Below are 21,277 nucleotides of genomic sequence, written 5' to 3'. Positions count from 1 at the left end.
TTGGTGAATCACGCATTGGGAGAGCTTTACTTGATTTGGAGAGTAGTGTGAACTTGCTACAGTTCTCAGTATATGAGTTGGGATTGGGTGAGTTGAAAAAGACCTCCATCATGCTACAGTTGGCTGATAGATCAGTTAAGGTACCGAGGGGTATTGTAGAGGACATGTTGGTCCAGGTGGACAAATTCTACTACCCAGTGGATTTTGTGGTTCTTGACATGCAGCAGCCGGTCTCCACTATTTACCAAGCTCCTGTCATCCTAGGAAGACCATTTCTAACAGATCTCCCCATGCCACCTTAACCAAAGGTATCGTCTTGGACCTCAACTGTTGTTCCTTCCAATCCATGATCTGCGACGGAACAACCTCATAAGTGAGATCCGATTGCAACTGAATACTCTTTGGGTCGACAAAGCGTGGCTCTTGTAGTCCAAAGCTCTTCTTCAAGGACGATACGTGGAAGACATCATGAATATCCCCAAAATACTCTGGCAAAGCAACTTTATAGGCGACGGGCCCTACCTTCTCCAGAATCTAAAAAGGACCGACATACCTCGGATCCAGTTTCCTCTTCTTACCAAAAAGCTTAACACCTCTCATGAGAGAGACTTTGAGGTAAACCCAATCACCTTCTTCAAAAGATAACTCTCTCCTCCTGGTATCAACGTAGCTTTTCTGGCGACTCTGAGCTGCCGCCATTTTATCTCTGATGATCTGAACTTGGATTTGCATCTCTTGAATTATTTCGGGTCCAATTATCCTACTCTCCCTGACTTCATCCCAACACAAGGGCGATCTGCACTTCCTCCCGTAACGAGCTTCATAGGGAGCCATCTGAATGGTTGCATGGAAGCTGTTATTATATGCAAACTCTATGAGCGGCAAATGGTTTTCCCAACTCCCTTGAAATTCCATGACACACGCTCGCAACATGTCTTCAAGGGTCTGAATGGTGAGCTCCGATTGGCCGTCTGTCTGTGGGTGGTAAGCAGTACTGAACTTCAAACTCTTCCAGAACTGGGACGTGAACCTTGGGTTTCGATCCGACACTATACTCTTTGGTATGCCATGCAGCCGCACTATTTCTTTCACGTACAAGTGTGTCAACTTACCCAAGGAATTGGTGTTATTAACAGGCAAGAAATGAGCACTCTTCGTTAAGCGGTCAACAATCACCCAAACAGAATTTTTCCCACTAGGTGTTCTCGGCAAACCCACTACAAAGTCCATCGTGATGTCATCCCATTTCCACTCAGGAATAGGGAGGGGTTGGATCATACCTGCGGGTCTTTGATGCTCGGCCTTCACTTGACGGCATGTGTGGCATTTCTCAACATATAAGGCAATATCCCTCTTCATTCCATCCCACCAATAATTTTTCTTCAAGTCCCGATACATCTTTGTACTGCCGGGATGAACTGAATAAGGGGCCACATGAGCTTCTGCCATGATCCGCTCCTTGAATTCTGAATCTTTGGGGACCACTCTACGATCTCGGAACCGAAGTATTCCATCTTTATCCATGCTATAATGCAACGGCCCTCGAGATTTTCTGACTCTTTTTCTGATATTCAGCAGCTTCGGATCCTTCCTTTGAAGAGTCTTCAATTCTTCAAAATCAGTTACCCGAATATCAAGAACTGAAGATAAAATCTCTTCTTGTTGCGAACTCTCAATAAGGAGCCTTCTCATCCCACAGAGCAAAGAATCCAATTCCGACGGCTCGGCTTCATCTTCTAAGTGCGATTTTTGGCTCAAAGCATCAGCAACTATATTAGCCTACCCCGGATGGTACTTGATCTCACACTGGTAGTCACTGATTAACTCCAGCCATCGCCTCTGCCTCATATTCAGATTTTTCTGGGAAAACAAGTGCTTCAGGCTCTTGTGATCGGTGTATACTTCACAAGCTTCCCCTTACAAAAAGTTATGCCAGATCTTGAGAGCAAAAGCAATCACAGCCAATTCCAAATTGTGCATCGGATAATTCTTCTCATGGTCCTTTAGCTGACGAGATGCATAGGCAACAACCCATCCTTCCTGCATAAGGACACAACCCAAACCGAATATAAACGCATCGCTGAAGACTATGAATGGCTTATGCGGTTCTGGAAGCGCTAACACTGGTGCCGTCGTCAACCTGTTCTTCAATTCTTGGAAGCTTCTCTCACACTTATCTGAGCAAACAAATTCTGCATTCTTCTGAGTCAAAGCTGTGAGAGGTCCGGATAGGCGAGCAAATCCCTCCACAAATCTTCGGTAATATCCGGCAAGTCCCAAGAAACTCCGGATCTCGCGCACTGTAGTCGGACGCTGCCATGACAAAATGGCTTCCACCTTACTAGGATCAACGGCCACTCCGTCTCGGGAAATCACATGCCCAAGAAATCTAACTTCCTGCAACCAGAATTCACACTTGCTGAGCTTGGCGTACAATTGGTGTTCTCTCAATTTCCCAAGTACCAGACGAAGATGCTACACATGCTCTTCAACATCTTGGGAATAAATCAGAATATCATCAATGAACACTACCACAAAGGAATCCAGATAAGGTCGAAATATTCGATTCATTAAATCCATAAAAGCAGCAGGGGCATTAGCTAGCCCAAACAGCATCACCTTAAATTCATAATGCTCATATCTCGACCTGAAAGCAGTTTTGGGCACATCCTTGTCTCTGATCCTCAGCTGGTAGTATCCCGACCTCAAATCAATCTTCGAGAACACAGCTGCTCCTTGAAGCTGCTCAAATAAATCATCTATCCGCGGGAGAGGATATTTATTTTTGATGGTCACCTTGTTTAATTCCCGATAATCGATACACATACGGAGGGTTCCATCTTTCTTTTTAACGAACAACACTGGCGCACCCCACGGCGAAGTACTAGGCTGAATAAATCCCTTATCTACCAGCTCTTGCAACTGAGTCTTCAACTCTTTTAATTCAGCCAGTGCCATGCGATAAGGAGCTTTATGTATAGGAGTCACTCCAAGTTCCAAGTCTATAACAAACTCCATTTCTCAAACAGGGGGTAGTCCAGGCAAGTCATCCACAAACACATCGGGGAATTCTTCCACAACTGGAATGTCTACCAAAGACTTCTTCTCAAATGGCGCAGACACCATCTGAACTAAGAATGCATCCGCTCCCCATGCAATCTCTCTTCTTGCTTGAATTGCCGATATAATTACCGGCTTTTCTTTTAACTTACTCCCCGCAAATTCTAGACAATCCCCATCTGGAAGCTGAAAGGTAATTACCCGACTTCTGCAATTAATACTCGTAGAATATCGGTATAGCCAATCCATCCCGAGAATGATATCAAAACCCAACAGCTTAAACACCACCAAATCAGCATCCAAGAACCTTCCATCAAAATTTAACAGGCATCCCAACTCAACCTTGGAGCACCACACCATTTCACCATCGGGTAAAGCCACTATCAATGACTTTGGCAAAGGTTCCGTGACCAAATTACACATCAGCGCAAACGTGGAAGATATAAATGACTGTGAAGCACCGGAATCAAACAAAGTGCAAGCATAAAACTCATACAAATGGACTCTCCCTGTCCAGCATCATGGGTCGCTGGTGCCTCATCATCCACATCTCCGGGTGTGACAGCATAAACCCGGGCTTGCACTGCTTGCCTTGGATTTGTTCTTCCACCGCGTCTACCTCCACGGTTTCCTTGAACTGGTCTTGGACACTCTCGGGCAAAGTGACCCTGCCGGCCACAATTATAACATTGAGCCCCACCAGAAGGGCACTCACCCACATGGGCTCTATTACAAACTCCGCAAACAGGCACACGTCCTCCCATGCGAACACCTGAGGATGCTTGCGATCGAGTTCCTGTCCGCTGAAAAAATTTCTGAGGCGAACCCAAGCTGCTTCCTTCACCAGAAAAACTCCGCCTCTTATGCCCTGGAGGGGAGCCCATACTCAGATTATTCTCTCGGTCCGCAAGGGTGGCCACATCCACTAAGTCCTAAAAAGTGGATATCCGGTGACTGACCACCATACGGCGTATTGACTCACTCAAAAATGAGTAGCACTAAAGCTATCCCAAGTGCAGGAGGATGTCGTGTAATAATTAGGAATAAATTCCTAGATCGTCTCCTCAGGGAAAGTTACTTAAAAATCAAACTCGTTGAAAAAGGTGAAACAAAGAGAAAATAAAATGATGGTATGTGCAATGGATGGAAAAGGGTACTAGTCATGGACTAGATTCATGTTTTTAGATTTTGATTGTCGGATTGGAATATAAAGGACTAATAGATTAAACTCAGAAATTAATAAAACTAGATTAAGAATTAAACTAAATTAGGAAGTAATTGATAAAACATGCACTGAAAATTGAAAAGCCCCAAATTCAATGTTCTAGGGTTCATCATTATATTCAAATCACAAATTCTCAAATTAAACCACCGTAATTGTAATCACTACTAAAATGAAAGCTTAACGAAATGATAAAAATAAATAACATGAATTAAATGAATAACAAATAAATTACTCAAACGTCTAAATAGCAAGTAGGGAATTGAAAAGATCAAGCCAGTTGAATGGAGATGAAGATTCGAAGCGGTGGAGGAGGCTGAGCTGCAGTGGCAATTGGACCCCTCAAGGAGTTCTTCAATTTGCTGCAGTGTGAGTGAATGATCAATTGTATGAATCCTCCTCTCCGAATCTAAATGAAAATCAATCGAAAAAATGAATTCTAAGTGTTTCTCTATCCAAAACCGAGTTTTTCCTGCCAAGAGTCGTCCTAAGATGTAAAGAAAACATATATATACTCTGACGGCGGAATAAACCCTGATCTGTAAATGTTCGACTCTGCCTGAATTCGCTCGAGCGGCCAAATGCCTCCGCTCGAGCGATCTCTTTTCCCACAACTCGCTCGAGCCCACTGTCGAGCGGAAGTCGAGCGTTTGAATCTGCCTGACTTTGCTCGAGCGGCCAAAAGCCGCCGCTCGAGCGAATTATGCCTTAATCTATATTAATCAACAGTTGATAAAATTAGAGCAGAAATTCATGCTTTTAATCAATTAAAATAACAACTTTGATTTATTCATTTTTCCATATAAAACCAATGATAAAGTAATGAAAGAATTAATATATATTGGTTCCAAAAGCATTAAAAATGCAATAATTCAGCTCAATCATGTATGTCAGGGCGTAGTCCCTCCTGGAAACGCTCAACTTGCATCTCCTCTGTGGCGATGAGGTGGGGAGCAAACCGCCCAAGTTCTATAAATCTTCGGGCGTACTGTTCCATTGTCGTGCTCCCTTGAACCAAATTTGAGAACTCTCTTGCCTTTTGCTTCCTTACAGAAGCGGGAAAGAAGCGGTTGTTAAATTCTTTCTTGAAGCGCTGCCAGGTCACAGCGGCAAAAGATCCCAATTCTGATTCCAGCATCACTCTCTTGGTATCCCACCAATCAGAAGCGGTACCTTGCAACAGATAGCTGGCGTAGAGTACTTGTTGTGCGTCGGTGCAACCACACACCTCAAAAGTTCTTTCCAAGTCCTTGATCCACTTTCCAGCCTGAAGTGGATCCTCTTCTCCAGTGAAGTGTGGGGTCCTAAGCGCTCATAGGTGCATCCGGCTTGCACCATGCTACTAGATCCTCTCGGGTAAAGCCAAGGCCCTCCCTGATATGGCCAAGGACCTCCTGGTTGCGACCAAAGTCCTCCTTGTTGCGGACAAGGCCCTCCTTGTGGTGGCCAGGGACCTCCTTATTGTGGCCAAGGTCCTCCTGGTTGTGGCCAAGGCCCTGCCTGCTGTGGCCTAAAATTTTGCTGCATAAACTCCGTCATCTGCCGTATTGCTTAGGCTATGGAGTCATCTCTTGATGTATTGTCCCGTGGCTCCTGAGTAGATTTCCTTGGTCTCACTATTTTTCCTGCCACCACAACCTTTGACCCCTTTAAGAAAACAAAAACAAATAAAACCAACAACAAACAAAAACAAAAAGCGAAGACCAACACCACATAACAAGAAACAAAAAGAAACCAGCTTGTAAAAATATAACTAAATAAATAAAAACAAGCAAACAAGTTCAAACAAATAAAACAAATTAAACAAATAAAACCAATCAAATAACAACTTTACTTAACATAATTTTTAAAACACAACCCTAAAAACATTCTGGTACTACCTACGGGACATGTGGTTTTACCCAGAGCCAAACAGCTCTGATACCACCTGTGACGCCCCCAAATCCCCACGCACGAACACGGGGAAATAGAGACGTCTGGATGATGACATCACGGGTCATCATCCTATCGACGTGTGCCAAGTGTGTGTATATAAGCGACAGATGTGCACAAGAAATATGCAGCGAAAAGCAAGTCAATAATTAAGTACCAGAATTTTTCTTGTTTAATACAAAGCTGTTCAACACATACTTAAATAAATATTACAAGACACAAACATAATTTTAAACTAAATACAAAGCATAAACTTCAGCATCCCGGCGGAGCCGCATCCTCGGGCTCAGCCTCCTCCTCCTCATCCTCGATCTCTACACCAAAATCTACGGTACCAAAAATGATGCCGCAGGTAAGTAAACTCCAAACACCACTAGATAAAAACATATAAAACTCAAACAATATGCGTGAAAGGAAAACCAATGCACATGTGCCATAAAACCATAATTTTTCCACGCACGCCAAAAACCCATTTGGCCCACAAAAACATATCCTTAAAACCAAGCCTCGCCATTATCCCAGATAATGGCACAAACCACCATTTTCCTAGAAAATGGATCAAAAGCCTCGAAAACCAAACATCGCCATTTTCCCAGAAAATGGCCCACATCTGAAAACCATAAAAACAAACCGGTTATGCATGCACCATGATCTCCCCTAGGGATCACCCGCACACCCTGGCTCTGTGCCACACCGCAGGTAACGACTATGCATGTGACACCTGAATGAGTGATGCCCAGACTCGCGCCCCGCGCGTACCTGGCCAGGCCATCCTCTAGTCCCCGCCACTCTAGGGACCACGGAGTCGACACGACAGCGTTACCGTATTGTGCGATCCGGTCGTCGCCCTGCGACAACCCAGGGGATGATGGTTTGAAACGACTGTTGTCTTTATCTTGAGAAGTAATTGCGACTTGAAGTCATAGGAATTTAAATTGGTGAGGCCATACTTTTCTTTGGAGATCAAGTATCTAGTTGGGAGAATTGGGGATATGGTTATTTAACTTGAAAAGAGATCGTTAGATCACCATGTGTGGTGTATGAAGTAATAGGAAGTTGAAACTTATGCACCAATGGTGGGTAGCATAATCATATGTGTAAAGTAATAAAGCATTAGGATCCATGAGTGTTGTTTAATAGTTTTGATGGATTCAAGATTTAAACAGTATAGTCTGTCTTGAAATTTATTTGTAAAGTGCTATTGAAGGAATTAGTTGTGCTAAAACTAGAGTTTTTGAGAGTATAAGTAGGTGGGTGAGTTACCAAGAGCGTTTCGATTATGTCTAGGTGAAGTCAATGGTAGTTTATAGTGAGTTAGTTATTGCAAGATTAGATGTTATGCAAAATATAGGTAATGAGCTTGAAGTTTGGGATATCAGATAGAGGTTATAGGCACTCTCGTTGGTTGGCTGGGAAGGACTTGGGCCTGTTGGAGATGTTCCTTATCTTTAGAAGAGACAGGTGTATTTTGGGATGATGCTATGTGTTTTCAAATTGGGGCCTAGAGGTTGATTAGAACTGGTTTTCGTCATCAATCAATGGATGTATTTTTGTAGAATGTTGGTTTTCATTTAGGGCAGCGATGGCCAACTGAGGAATGAGTGGAGATTTGTGTTTTTTTGGAGGTATATGATTTTCTATGGAAATGTGGTAAAGTTTTTCTTGTGATTAGGTGTGGATTGAGCTTGTACTTCATGATGTTAATTTTTGAAGATATAGCCTTTATGTATTTTAGTGAGTTATCAGAGTGCGCGCGAAAGCATAATTTTTTGGAGATTCTTAGGAGTTCAAATTTTGTGTTGATTTTGAGGAATTAGTAGTAATTCGAAGTTTTAATGGGAGATTAATCTTTTGGTCGTGCAATTTGGTTTATGGATGGTTAACTTTGGAAGTGGCTATCAGGTTAACAAAGCTGGAATGAAATGAAAGTTTGGAAGGTAAAGCAGAGACGTTGTTGATATTAGTAATTTATGGTGTGAAGATAATAACCTTTGGATTTGTTAGGAGTTGTCGATGATATGTATCTCTCAATTAGGTTCAGAGTTGTAGCTTGTATCTTTTTGGCGCTGGTGGTTGATCTTGCAAATTTCGAGGACGAAATTTGTTTTTAAGGGGGAGGATGTGATGACCCGCCTTTACGTGTATTTTCACTGAAGGGTTGTTTTTAAGTTAATCAATATATTGGTTTATTTATTTTAAATTATTGTATTTTAAATTGGTTTTTATTTTATTTGATGCAGTGTTTAATTTATTTAGTCGTTTTACGGTTTTTAAAATTGTTTTCGGCGGATCAGTTTTTGGTTTCCAGAATGAGGATTGGGTCTCATTTCTTTTCTTTTCTTTTTTCCTTTTTTCCTTTTTCCTTTTCTTTTTCTTCTTTTCTTTCTTTTCTTTCTTTTTCTTCTTCTTTTCTTCCCGTTTTCTCTCTCCCCGCGAGCTGCTCTCTTCTCCCTCTCCTTTCCGTCGCTGCCCCTTTGACCACCCGGTTCTCCGCCGTCCGGCCGCCGTGTAGTGCACACCCCCACCATTCTCTTCGACTCCTACCAGAGATCATCCCCACCAATTTTCAAAGCCATCGGACCAGCCGTTAGCCGCCACACACGGCTGGAAGTCATAGCACCAGCCCTGTTTTTCCCCCTATCGCCGGTTGCTTTCGCAGCCCAGAACTGCCGTTCGCCGGCTGCGTGGCCTACACCACCCACCCAGTTTTCTTCCCCTCTCTCTGGTGAACATCCTCACCAAGTTTCATCTCCATCCGAGCCACCGTTAACCACCACAAGCTCCTCCAAGCCACACGGATTTGCACCGATTTCGGCGCCGTCGCACCACCTCCGGCCACCATCTCTTCATAGCTTCTTCCCTTACCCCTTGTCGATCTAACCCACCTAATTTTAGCCCCGATTCGTTACCGGAGCAGCTCCCACAAGCTCAACTTCGTTCAGCCCCTTTTTGGCCTTCCACCGCCGTTTCCACCACCACCCACGACCAAAACTCGTTTCCCTTAGCTTCATAAATATCTCAAGACCATTCCCTATCAATTTCATGCCTTGGTTTTCCCCGTTCGAAAGTGGGTAATTTATTACCCACAGCCACAGTGTAAAATTACATTGTTACGTTGCTTTTCCTCCGCCGTTTGCAACGCCACGAGCTTTCGAAAAATACAGTATAGCGCTGTAAGTATTTTCCAAACTCTACTTTTAGATTTAAATACATTTTGCTCTTACAATAATTATTGGATTGGTTGGTTGATTCTGGACTGAGTCCGAGGAGTTCGGGGGTCAGATGGATTAAGGACGGAGTTGTTGGGTTGATGTTGATGTTTGTTTGAGATATTTGTGCCTTGATGTTTGCTTTGTATAGTGCATGCATGTTCATGTTTAAAAAGGGAAAAACCGGATTTTTTGTGTAGTTGCATGTATTGCGACTAAACTTTGACTTAAATTAATAACCAAAAATTTAGTGCAATTTTACCTGCAAGTATACAGGTGTTGTAGTATCTTACAAAATCGAATCCACGGGGATTGACTTTTGTGATAAAGAAAATAAATTCAGATAATGAAATGAAATTACTAAAAGAAACGTACAATCGAATATAAAGATGAAGATTTGTAGAATAACTGAATCAAACTAAAATGATAAAATGAATTGATATGGAGAAAGACTAAGGTTTCGAGGATCCATCTAATAATTTATGATATTGTTTCCGATCGATTTATTTCAATTAAACTAGAATAATGATTCCATTTAATTGGAAGATTTAGCATTTAAGATCAAGAAAAATAGTCGCTTATGATTGAGCGTGAACGATTGATGATTAAAATATTTACAAATCTATTTGAATACCACAGGGATTCCTCAAGCATTCACTGTATTCAGAAATCACAATGAATCAAGATAAATATATAGATAATCAAAATATCCAATAATAAAATATTTCAATCGATCAAGCTCGCCGAATAAATTTTACGTGAATCTGAAAATAATATTTAAAACATTAAACTTCACCTCTAACCTTAGTATGAGAATTTAGCCAAACATATTTATTACAAGTACTATAGAAATCACATAAATATTGTTCATTAGAAAACTAAAATAAAATATAAGAAATACTAGGCAATAATTTAGAAACAATAAAATTTAAAATCCAATCGATATTGAGAGAATAAAATCCACGCATAGAAATGAAGCCAATAGATTGGACGAAACTCCCCTTCAACTCCCTCTCTCCACCGAATTCTCTTCAAGAAAATAGACTCAAGCACCCATCGACACCTCTCTTAATTCCAAGCACTGACCGACTCTCCTCTCTACTTCCCTTTACAATCAACTAACATAAATCCCAGCCAATTAAATTACTCTAGCTGATTCCCTTCAACCCCAGAAAAATTAACAACTCAATTTCTTTCACTCACCCTCTCTAATTCTGGAAACTCCCCACTGACTGCTCTCTTTACAATAAACTCAACTTTCACGTCCCTGCCTTTCTCAGTACAATAAAACTCCAGCACGTCTCCCTCTCAACTCCTACACGTTTCCCTCTCAACTCACACTTCTACCTCTCTTGTTCAATGAATCAAGCACCGACTTACCTCAACTCTCCCCCTCCCTCTCGTTCGTCCACGTACCAGAATAGAATCAGCAAAAATAAAATCATTCAAACCGACTCTATCCTTCTTTCACTCACCCACTGACTTTACTTTCTTTCACTCACACGTCCCCACCTACTGACCAACTCTAATCCATTTCCAGAAAACTAATCCTATCCCAACTCCCTCTACTCCCCACGTACACTCTCCCTTGGTTGAAAACTTAAGCACGACAAATTAAAACTCCAACCGACTTCCTCAATTCTCCTACTCAACTTTAACGTCCCTGCCTTCTCCTTTTCTTTTTTTCTTCCGTCCAGCCACATATATATATATATATATATACAGCTGCCTCAAGTCGGTGCCAAACTCATTCCTCCAATCCCAATTCACTCCAGCCGACTTCTCACAAAAAAAATCACCACCAACTTTGTCACTCTCCACAAGTCAAGCACGACACTCTTCACTATAGATTCAATGTACAACTTCCTCCAATCCAAGTAATGCACGGCACCTTCCTTCTCTTAATCCAACGTCCCCTTTTTATAAAGTCAAGCGTGCTCTCTTCAATGAATCACCCTCACTTTCTCTCCACCGATTTCTCTCTTTACTCCCCTTCAATCACGACACCTCTCTTTCTTTCTTTTTTTATTTTTTTTCGGCCCACATGCCTTCACGTTTCAGCCAGCCCCATTTCAGTCCACTTTAGCTCCACCAACCATCAAAACCAATTAAATAACCGCATATATTTAATTGCCAAATCTGTTCTATTTTCTTTTATGTCCTTCACTTCTTCTTTTGCCAAATTTGTTCTTGACTTTTACATTGCATGTATTTGTCCACCGCAAATTATTTTCTTCACTACATGCATCTATGAACAACCAAGTAAGAAAGTCATCACCAAAAGTCTTTGTCTTTATTTTTAGCTGCCCAAGTACACTTGTGACGCCCCCAAATCCTCACGCCCGGATACGGGAAAATCGAGACGTCCATATGGTGACATCGCGGGTCACCACCCTATCGACGAGTGCCAAGTGTGTGTAAAAGCAACAAATGTGCACGAAAAAACACGCAGCGGTTTGTAAAGTCATATAACTAAGTACCAGAATTTTTCTTAATATAATACAAAGCTACTCAAAATATACATAATAAAATATTACGAATTACAAATATTATTCAAAGCAACAACAAGATATTAACTTCAACTCAATACTCTGGCGGAGCTGCATCCTGGGGCTTAGCCTCCTCCTCCTCAATCTCTGCACCAAAATCTACGGAACCAAAAATGGTGCCGTAGGTAAGTAAAATCCAAACACCACTAGATAAAAATATATAAAACTCAAACAATATGCATGAAAGGATGCCAATGCTCAAAACCCATAAAATCATATTTTTTCCTCACACGCCAAAAATCCCATTTGGCCCAAAAATATATCCTTTCCAATTATCACGCCAAAAGTCACATTTGGCCCATATCCAACTCAATCTATTAACCGATTAATCCGTATGCACCATGACCTCCCCTAGGGGTCATCTGCACACCCTGGCTCCTGTGCCACACCGCAGGTAACGACCACGCGTGTGACACCTAAACGAGCGATGCCCAGTTCCACGCCCTACGCATTCGTAGCCAAGCATCCTCTAGCCCTCGCTAGCTAAGGGCACGGAGTCGGTGCGTAGAGCGATGCCCAGTTTCGTGCCTGGCGAGTTCGTAGCCAAGCATCCTCTAGCCCCTGCTCCCGTCGTTGCCCAGCAACAACTCTGGACGTCACTCGGTATATTACGCTCCCGAGTGACCAGAGGAGCTCCACCGAGATAATAACCCATCCCAGCTTGGGCTCGTGAGACACACGCACCCGAAAATCCATTTACGCCAATAAAACAGGATTTTCTCAAATTAAAATAAAATGCACATATATGCAATATGTAACGCACGCCTCGTGGTACAAATAACCAAGCAATCACAAACAACCAAAACCAAGCACTCCGTCCTCAATCCATCCGACCCCCGAACTCATCGGACTCAGTCCGGACTCAACTAACCAACAGATAAATATTTATTGAATGAGCAAAATATATGTAAATCTAAAAGTAGAGTTTGGAAAATACTTACAGTGCTATATGGTATTTTCTGAAAGCTCGCGGCGTTGCAAACGACGGAAGAAAAGCAACGTAATAGTGTAATTTACACTGTGGCTGTGGGTAATAAATTACCCACTTTCGAATGGGGACAAACCAAAGCTCAGGATTGATAGGGAAAGGCCTAGGGATGTTTATGAAGCTAAGGGAAGTGGAGTTTGGCTGTGGGTGGCGGCGAAAATAGCGCTAGGAGACCAAAATACCCAAATTGGAGAGTTAGCTCGTGAGGACTGTTCCGGCGACGGATTGAGGCCGGAAATGGGTGGTTTAGGACAGCAAGGAGTCGGTGATGAAGTGGTGAAGAGGTGGTGGCCGGAGGTGGAGCGACGGTGGCAAATCGGAGCAAAAGCCGCTCGGCTTGAAGGTGGTTTTCCAGCTAAACGGCGGCACGGATGGGGCCAAGATTTTGTGGGGAGGTGCACCGGCCGAAGGGGAGTCAGGTGGGAGGGGCGGTGTGCCGCACGGTGGTGGCCGGCGGCAGCTCTGGGCAGCTGGCCGGACAGGGAAAGGGAAAGCACGGGGAGAAGGAAAAAAGAAAGAAAAAAAAAAAAGAAAGAAAAGAGAAGAAAGAGAAAGGAAAAAGAGAAAAAAAAAAGATGGAGGAAAAGAAATGAGGTCCAATCCTCACCTCTGGAGTCCAAAATCTGATCCAACGAAAACAATTTTGAAAGCAATAAAACCAAGAAAATATTTTAAACACAACGTAAAGCTAAAATATAATAAATAACTAATAAAAAATAATTACTTAATTTTAAAACCAAAGACAAGCTAAAATAAATTAAACAGCAATTTAAACTCAACAGCAATTTAAAATCTACTTAAAATCCGATAATTTAAAATAAAAGAACTATTATTTTAATTAAATTAAAATATTTCTTCAGTGAAAATACACGTAAAAACGGGGTGTCACAACACTTCTTCATTTCTTCTCTTCGTTCCTCTCAATTAATATGCACTTTTGGTCAAAAGTTCCAACTGAATCCATTTGAATTTTATTTGAGCTGAAAATAAGTAAATAAAAATAACACTCAAAAAATAAATAAAAAAATAATAGATTATCAAAAATATATTATATTTGTGAGGAAATATTGTCCAATTAAATTATAGTTATAAAATTAAGCATAAACATGATATCAATCAATTAAAAATCATAATTTGTATTTATGCGTATTAACCATTTTTCCATCTAAAACCAATAATAGTGTCACGAAGAATTTAAAATACATTGGTTTTAAATAGCTAAAACATGCAATATTTCAGCTCAATAAGCATGCATGAACATGTGTTTGAAAAATGAAAGCTGGGCTTGTAAGCGAGAAATGATTTATGGTATATGTGAACGGTTGGACTGACTGGTTTGAGTCAGAGGCACGTGTAGGGATGGTGGTAAGCAGGGATGGTGGTAGAATCCCGCCTTCGCGTAGGGACGATAGTGAGCAGGGATGGTGGTAGAGTCCCGCCTGTGATTCTCGCCTACTGTGCTCGCGTAGGGACGGTGGTGAGTAGGGATGGTGGTAGTCCCGCCTACAGTGCTCTGACAGTCTGGTTTTTGGACCATTATCAGGGATAATGGCGAGCTTATGTTTAAAGGATATGTTTTGGGCCAAATGAGACTTTTGGCGTGAGTTCGTGAGGAATACGTTTTTGGGGCCAAATGGGGTTTTGGCGTGCGTGGAAAAATGTGATTTTATGGGATGTGAGCATTTGCATTCTTTCCTGCATATTGTGGAGTTTATTATGTTTTTATCTAGTGGTATTTGGATTTTACTTACCTGCGGCACCATTTTTGGTACCGTAGATTTTGGTGCAGAGTTCGAGGAAGGGGAGGAGGCTGAGCTCGAGGATGCGGCTCCGCCGGAGTGCTGAGTGATTGAGCTGAAATATTGCATATTTTAGCTATTTAAAACCAATGTATTTTAAATTCATCATGACATTATTATTGGTTTTAAATGGAAAAATGATTAATAAGGATAAATCAAAGTTGTGATTTTAATTGATTAAAAGTATGAATTTCTGCTTGAATTCTACCAACTATTGATTACTGTGCATTCTAGTCCATAATTTTTCTTGCTTTCTATTATCATTTGCGTTTGTACCATTGTTTTTCCTGTTCTTCATGTTCATAAAGTTTCTTGAGCTATCTTTCCATCTTTTGGGTTCAATCCATGAACCTCAAAAGATAGAAGCACTTCTTGCCATTCGTGAATGGAAGTTGCTCAAGCTAATCTTTCATTTGTGTTATTTTGTTGTTGAGTGTTTTTCTTTTTCTTTTTTTTAATCTCCATCTCCATTTTTCATGCATACCATGGTTCATTATGTTCATGCCTTGTTCATACTTTGTCTTGAGCTTTCCCACCATTCAAACACTCCCAATTCCATCTAATCTCAACTCACGGATTCATTTTTCACACTAAAATAAACCCACCAACTCAACCTAAGTCCAAAAAGGAGGCTGAAACAAAGAAGAGGCATGTTGAAAAGAAAAATAAATAAATATGGAAGTGCATGCCGTGCCATGCTTGACTTGGAGGAAGGAGTTTGGCAGCACCAATTTGAATTCAACCATCTATATATATATGTGTGTGTGTGTGTGTGTGTGTGGCTGGACGGTGCAGTAAGTACAACAGAGTGAGTTTTCAACCAAGAGATTCCATGCTTGAGCTTTCAACCAAGGGGATTCATGAAATGAAGAAGAGAACCGGTGCATTTGAGCTACATACACATGTGAAAAGCTAGAAAGTGATCCGGTTATTAAATGAAGAAAAAGATGCTCTATTTGAGCTGCTGTCCACTGAATTGTCTCCACCTAATTTGACATTGAAAAAGTCATAAAAGGCTGCTTCCTTTCCATTGAATTGGACAAAAGCCGAAATGAAGGAAGATAGAAAGAGAACATGTGATGGATTGGAAGAGAAGTCGGCTGTTGTTGAAGTGTGAAGACATGCTTGAGTTTTCAACCAAGTGTGAATTGAAGATGGATTTTGATTGAAATGAATTGGAATTGGAGGAATGTACCGAATTGAGGCAGCTCTTTATATATTTATATATATATATACATATATAAGGCTGAACGGTGGAATAAAAAGATAGGGGAGTGGATGAGTAGAGTGTCGTGTATGAATTTTTAACAAGTTAGGCGTGAAGTGTGTTGTGCTGAAACTAAAAAATAAAAAGAAAGAAAGTAAAGTCGGTGCTTGAGGTAATTGATTGAAGGGAATAAACTGGATTAATCTAATTGGCTGGTTCTACTCTTTTATGTTGGAAGTAGGTGTGAGTGTTGTGCTGGAATTGATGAAGGAGCAATTCGGTGTCTTGGTATTGCTGGAAGGGGTTGTCGGTGCAGATTATTTTTCTGTAAGTAAAGAGTCGGTGCATGAAAGAAAAGAATAGACATTGAGGTGGGGACGTGGGATGTGAACATGTGAGTGAAAGAAATTATGGAAAGTGAAGAGAGGTGTCATGCTTAAGTTGGTGTGGAAGGGAATTACTCGGTGGAGGAATCTTATTTTTCTGCAGTTCATTTTCATTTTGAATGGAAGGAAATAGAGAGAGATGTGTGAATGATGTGCTGAATTTTCTGTATACATACCGTGTTGGACTTGGTTGCTTGGTTTGAATTAAGTGTGAATGCAAATGAAGTATGAATATAAGAGGCAACTAGCCAAGTTGTTCGGCTATAAAAGGGGATGCAGTCCGAACCAAATGACACACAATTACAACTTGCTTCTTTGTTATTTCTTTGTTATGTTCTTGAAAGAATTGGCTCCTTCTTGTGTTCAGCAATTTTGTTTATCCTTTTAGCTTCAATGCTTTGTTGTTTTAGAATTTTTTAAGTATATTAAGAATTGTTCTAGAATTTTATTTCATTAAGTGTAATACCTTAATTTCTATTAAGTGTGCTAGTTTGTTTCATGCAATAAAAGAAATTTTTTTAGAAGTTTTAATCAAGTGTGCTAGTTTGTTTCATGCAACAAAAGAAATTGTTTTAGAAGTTTTAATCAAATTGCTAGTTTGTTTCATGCAACAAAAAGAATTGTTTTAGAAGTTCTCATTAAGTGTGCTACCTTAATTTATTGCAAGAAAGGTTCGGTTGAAAGCTTTTGTTTTTGTTTTTGATTTTTCTGAAACATCATATGTGAGAAGTTGTTTCCTTTTTATTTTGCATTTCAATTGAATAGTGAAAGGGAGTTTTCGTCTAGATTTTCCGTTCTCTATTTTATTTAACTTTAGTTTAAAGTTTATGGAATACTTTTGTGATTTTTTTGGCTTAGAAGTTTGGGTAATTTATTTGTTGTTTACTTATTTCGTGTTATTTATTTTTCTCACATCTTTAAGTTTTCATTTAATAGTGATTACAATTGTTATGTGTTATTTTGAGAATTTGTAATTTAAATACAAAGATGAATTCTAGAATCTTGGTTTTGGGCATTTTCAATTTTCAGTTCATGTTTTGTCAATTACTTTCTAATTTAGTTTAATTCTTAATTTAGTTTTATTAATTTTTGAGTTTAATTTATTAGTCCTTTACATTCCAATCCGACAATCAAAATCTAAAAGCATGAAACTAGTCCATGACTAGTACCCTTTTCCATCCATTGCACATACCATCATTTTATTTTCTCTTTGTAAAGTTTTTCACATTTTTTTCAACGAGTTTAATTTTAAGCAACTTTCCTTGAGGAGACGATCTAGGAATATATTCCTAATTATTACACGACATCCTCCTGCACTTGGGATAGCATTAGTGCTACTCATTTTTGAGTGAGTCACTGAGTTAAAGTCTATGCTTTGTAGTTGGTTTTAAAACAATATTTGTGTTTTGTAATATTTTATTATGTATGTTTTGAACAGCTTTGTATTAAACCAAGAAAAATTCTAGTACTTAGTTATATGACTTTGCTATCCGCTGCGTGTTTCTTCGTGTATATTTGTTTCTTATACACACACTTGGCACACGTCGTTAGGGTGGTGACCCGTAATGTCACCATCCGGACATCTCGACTTCCCCGTGTCTGTGCGTGGGGATTTGGAGGCGTCACACCATAGGGTTTACGAAAAAATGAAATAAAATAACCTAAAAACCCTAGTGATAAAAAATTACCAACCAAAGAAAGTGCTTACAATAGAAAAAAAAAAAAAAAAAAAGAAGAAGAAGAAGAGAACAAACAATTACATCCTAATATAAGGAAGTCCCCACAAATCCGTACGTACTAACCCATGAAGGATTCCCCTATCAAGGTCAAACCCAGTGAAATACTTACACTGAGTAAAAGCTCCCTCTTTAGCAAGATAGTCTGCAACCATGTTTGCTTCTCTAAAAATGTGACAGATGGAACAATGTAAGTCAGCTAGCAATCTCTAGATATCATCCCAAAAATCGCACAAGTACCATAAGCTGCATTTACCACCCTGAATCCATCTCACAATAACTCCCGAATCGGACTCCACCAAAATATCTCAAATACCCAACTATTGTGCCAACTTTAAGCCATTAAGTAAAGCTCTCCCCTCAACAAAATTATTGGAAACCTGCCTATAATGATTGGCAAAACTCGCCATCACACAACCATCATGATCTCTAATAACCCCTCCGCCACCTACTAAGCCAGGATTTCTGAGCGAACTACCATCAACATTTAGCTTATCCTGTCCTCTATATGGCTTAGTCCAAGCTACATCTTTCAAACTTTTCTTGACAATAGGAGAAATTGGGCAATTTAATTCCTATAAAACCTTGATATCGTGCCAATGCAGTCTATCAAATTTTCGATGTGGAGAAAAAATATCAGTTAACATCAACTTAATCCACCTCACCACACATTTCCAATCAATTTTCTTTCCTTCCATTCTATCCTCACACCATGCTATCCACAAAGCCCACGTGATAATGATTGGTAAAATACCACGACAACATCTTACTTGAGAAGATTCTGACACTCAAAGCCACCAAACATTCATAACCACATTCCATCTTTGGAGTTGAGGTAACTGAACCCCCAAAATACCTGCAAAATACCTCCAAACCATAGCAGCCAATCCACCACTACAAAAAATATGATCAATGGATTCTTGTTGTGGTAAAACACAACAATGACACTTTGTAGCTAGAGGAATTCCTAGCTTAACAATGATATCATCCACAAGTAACACTTATTTTTTAGTACGCCAACAAACAAAAGACATTTTTTTAAGAACCAATTTATGCTAAAGCCATTTTTTCCATAGGCAAACAGACCTTGTCGTTCTAATTAGATGCCATGCAGATTTGGAAGAGAAAGTACCATTCGGATTTGGCTACCAAATACGCACATCTGTTCCACCTGATATTTGAACCAGCAAGGCAATTATTTTCTCAAACATCTCTTCCGACACCAGCATACGCAATTTAGTCACATCCCAGCTAAAGTTATTTAAGATGTCAGCCACCAATAAATTCTCATCTCCACTAACATCTTCAAAATTTGCAGTGGCCCCATCCCCCAACTAATTATCAAACCAAAAGTTACAAGCACCATTTCTAACCAATATACATGAATTCTATTGCACAATCGGCATCATTGACAGTATACATTTCCAAAATCTTGAACCTGTGGAATTGGAAAGAACCTGTGGCAATAAAAGACTTACCATACCCTTCATTCTCATACTCATGTTCACGTCTCCTCCTATGTCTCCCACCTTGTAGATTTCTACTCACTGTATCTCGATGATCTTTCCTATTCCTCACTTCCCCTAATACCATGTTCAACCGCTCAAAATGTTCTTGCATAGCCTGCAACACAAAGGAGTTATCTACCATCTCCTTTGGTGACGAGTCACTTTTATTAGACATCGTATGCAATGCACAAAAAGATTGTTAGTGGAAAAATACCTCACATGCTCCCTTACGTGTTTACACTCGAATAATGGCACTCCACTCATGTTTTACTCATAATTGACTTTTTTCCAATAATGATCTCACACTCTCTTGCATTTTACCTCAAGAGTTTTCTCACTCAGTTCTTTTAGTACTAATTGAACTAAATCAAGATTATACAACCTTGTTTTATTCCAACTAGTAATTAGGTCCAAGAAAATTAGAACAAGAGAAACACAGAAGGAACAAAATGATACGAGAATCAGGGAAATCATATGAGGGAAAGAGTAATTGCACAAACATGATATCAACTAGAATGATATATTTAGCCCATTTGATGATAAGGCTCAATCAAAAATTCTATTTTTTGAATTTTCTTTTCTTTTCTTTTCCCACTAAGTCAATCACAAACAACAATATTCAATTGTAACGATCAAACAATTGAATTTAAACACATAACAATTGATAAGGAAATCAACGGGAATCAATAAAACCCTAGATGATGAAATTTTTGGCAACCACACAAAAACCCTAAGAATTTCAGTAGCCCCTTCTTTTTTTAATTTTTTTTCGAATTTTCTTTTCTTTTATTTTCTTTTCTTTTCAAACATATAAAAAATTGACAAGGAAATAGAAGGGAATCAATGAAACCCTAAATGATGAAATTTTCGGCAGCCTTAACAAGATGGAATTTTGGCGAACACAAAAAATCCTAGGATTAGGAGTAATTTAGCTAACCTTAGAAAGAAAAATATGAAATTTTGACAACCTCACAAAAACCCTAAGAATTTGGCAGACCCTTTTTTGTTTTTAAAATAATGCAAAAATTAAAAAATAGAATCAGACCTGATTGGAAACTTAGCTCTGATACCAAATGATGTGAACCTGTGGGATTGGAATCTCTTGAACCCATAACCAATTTGAAAACTCACCCAAGAAAGCCAAAATCAAGTCAATTGGATGGAAGAACCTAGACTCGTTGAGGAACTCGTTTCAAGAACCTAGATTATATGAAAATCTAGATCTGTTGAAGAACCAATCTTAAGAACCCAGATTCCAAAGGAGGAATGCCACAAAGGTTGGGATTTACCTTTGATATGTTCAAACGTTCAATCAAGAACAAGAGGAGATAAATTCAACTCACAATGAATAAAATTCATCAATTTTCATAAACTTTCATATATTACTCTCAAAATGAGGCAATAAAGAGTATTTAAACTATAACCTCACAAAATCCTAGGTAAAATAAAGCCCTATCTTCCAAAAATGCCCTTGAATAGTGCGACAACAATAACCGTAAATAATGCCGCGCCACAATACCCTTCCCCTAAACAAGATAAAGTCCTAAACTAAAAATTTAAGAATCTTTTCCAAAATACCCTTGGGTGAAATACAAGGCCTTCCCTAAAGTAACCCTAGCTAAAAATGAAAACAATCCCTTAACTACCATTTCTTGAAACCCTAGTTCATAAAACATAAAAC

This window comes from Carya illinoinensis, chromosome 7, assembly GCF_018687715.1.
Source record: "Carya illinoinensis cultivar Pawnee chromosome 7, C.illinoinensisPawnee_v1, whole genome shotgun sequence".
NCBI classification, from domain to species: domain Eukaryota; kingdom Viridiplantae; phylum Streptophyta; class Magnoliopsida; order Fagales; family Juglandaceae; genus Carya; species Carya illinoinensis.
Note: the sequence above shows the minus strand (reverse complement) of the source record.